Source organism: Mercenaria mercenaria, chromosome 13, assembly GCF_021730395.1.
Source record: "Mercenaria mercenaria strain notata chromosome 13, MADL_Memer_1, whole genome shotgun sequence".
In the NCBI taxonomy this organism is placed as follows: Eukaryota; Metazoa; Mollusca; class Bivalvia; order Venerida; family Veneridae; genus Mercenaria; species Mercenaria mercenaria.
Genome location: NC_069373.1, coordinates 6,159,731 through 6,162,793, shown reverse-complemented (window position 1 = coordinate 6,162,793; position 3,063 = coordinate 6,159,731).

Genomic DNA, 3,063 nt, shown 5'->3' with positions numbered 1-3,063 from the left:
ATTCCCAGTGACATCTGTGTTTTGAATTAGAGACTCAGTTTTATGATACAATACAATTTTATAATATTTGGATTGTATTCGGGGTCGACAGTTCTCAATTTTAAAATTCAAAATTCGCCTGGCCTGCGATTTATTAGTAATAGCTGGAAAGAGTTATGACTATGCAGCACAGCGTAAAGAAATAAAAATGAATAAAATAAAACAAAGGAGAGGAGTTTCACAAGCTACGTAAACAGCGATCATGAGTTTGAGTCCCCGCTCTCCCAAATAACATTACTTACACTGGGATAAGATATCGGTGTAGAGGTGCTTTTTATAGAATCTGTGAAAAGATCCTTTGGAAGCATAGAATGCAATCAAGCATAATAATAGCAGACTCTTTTTGACTGAGTCTGTTCGTGAGAGGTAGTGGAAAGTGCAACATTGCTCACGCTCCCTAGCACTACCTATGAACATCGATTGGACTGTATGATCCCAAAGGACCAGAAAATATAACAACACTGAATCCAAGTACCGGGAGCCTTTTTACGGCCGCTTAGCATTCTAAAGAAACCGGAAAGCTTCTGGAACTGGAGCTTCTACTGTATCTTGCACGATCCTCCACAAACATGCCATATCTCACGGCGTGAGACTTTCGTAATGTCATACTGTACTTTCTAACGGTCTCACGGCTTAAGAGCAGCAAATATCCCGTAAAATCGAACTACTGAAACGAAATATTTTTATGTAATTTAGCAAATATGCAATATCTCGGACATTGTTTTCTCATTATAACGATTATGAATTCCAATTCGTGTTTACCAACTGTTAATACTCTTTTACGCAATGTTTGGGTAACCTGTTGATAGGAGCTTTTTACTGCTGGGATAAGTTTGTAGATGAGTTGGAAGGGAACCGTGCCTTTGATCAATAATGATAAGTTATCATCATGTTTTTAAAACATGACTAAATATACATTCTTTTGTCTGTTCAAAATTTAACTTTGATTCATACTCGTATGACTCGTAAAAACACTATAGACCTATACATTAACTGATGTGTGTCCAAAGGACACAGGTAGCCCCTCACTTCCTGTCACTGTACATGGTTTCATGACTCTATGTGAAATATTTTTAAGATGCATGCAACTTTAACTTTTTAAGGACTTTGATAATTATGTGTATGTTTAACTGAGTCAATGGCCATAACCCTGGTCTGGCTTAGTGAAATTCCAAACAGAACACCAAGTGCAAAACTTCACATGCTTTTTTAGATAAATGGAACACAAACTTTTATGCCCTAAATGCATATTTTTGACTAAGGCAAGGGCCATAACTCTAGTCTTGCAGAGTGAAATCAAAAGCAAAACTCAAGTGCACAAATTCATATGCTGAATAATATTCCTGCATGGACTAATGACTCTAGGTCAAACATTTCTTACGATATATGCAACACAAAGGTGTATTTTTCAAATACGATAAATCTGGTCTGGTGGACTGAAATTCCAAAGAGAACACCAAGTGTACAACCTTACATGCTGTATAACAACCCTCTAACGTTTTTGACTCTAAGTCAAATACTTTTTGAGATACATGCGATACAAACTTGTATTTCCTTTATGCAGAATTTGATTAAAAATAAGGGCCATAACTCTGGTCTGACTGACAGTGATAATATACAACGTCCCAGGTGCACAACTGCACATTCTGAATAATATTATTTTCACATTTCATCCTAGGTCAAATACGTTTTGATATACGTGCGACACAAACTTTTATGCACTTTTATGCATATCTTTTAATAATTCAAGAGTCATTACTCTGGTTCGGCTGAGTGAAATCTCATACAAAATCTTAGGTGCATAACTTCACATATTGAAATATGTTCCTATAATGCTTCGTGCTTCGTGCTCCTAGGTAAAATACTTTTTGAGATACATGGAACAGAACTTTTTAGGCACGTTTACGTATATGTTTGACTTAGCTAAGGGCCATAATTCTGGTCTGGTTGTGTAAAATACCAATTAAAATACCAGATGCACAACTTAAGATGCGAAGTCATAATCCTGTGAAGTTTTAATAATTACAAGGTGTCTTCTGTCAGTACATACGATTTTCTACTTTGTACACCAAATACAGCCATTTAATTTGTTCTTGCACCTTGTTTACTTTTACTTTTTCTGTGTTTCTGTATATATTGATAGCAATGTGTCGAAATCTGCATGCTCATATCACAAGCTATATAAAAATAGCGGCGTAAGAATTTTATGACATTTAAAGAAGCGAAAAGGAGTAAATGAGTAAAAAAGAGAGAGTTATATTAAATGAACTGTAACTTTCGTATATATATAAAAAAAACTTGGGTTGCAGACGAACGAACCGAGACAATACTTATTACTTTTTATAAACCATTTAGTTGAAGCCCCTTTGCCATCATACCTTGATCGCCCCGTCTGAATGACTCGCCATATGCATCCACTATCATATAGACCGGTCCATACCTCTGCCAATTATTTCAAGTTTTCTTTTTTCCCCATAAACGGTGATGAAATGGAACAGCCATCCTTCATATGTCATCTTGCAACCTGATCTTAATATATTGAAACAGGCCTTGCACTCCTACTACAATCCCTAGATAGCAGGGTTTTTAATATTTAACTTATCCGATGACGTGCTGTCATCTTTTAACTTCTGTCACTGTTGACAACTGTTGTCAATTATTTTTAACTTTTTCTGACACGCAGCTGCTAGTAATACCCGAAAGTGGGGGAGCAGTATCAATAGATAGAGAGATATTAGTTAACATCCTTTTTTCTTTTTCTATAGTTAAGCAAGTGGATTTTATAAGATAATCGAGAACAGCCAGACTAGATTTAGTGGTGTTCACCCTGTAGTGATTAAGTGGTCTTATACCTATATTTTTGTTATTTTTATACGTAAGTAGTTCGTCCGGACGCCTATTATGATACAACACGCATTTTGATTAGTCAAGTGATGCATGTTAACCAATCATTTCTCTTGTTTTATTTTCGACCTGCCCGGAAGAAACAAAAACCGATCAAGAAAATTATAAATTTTCAGAATC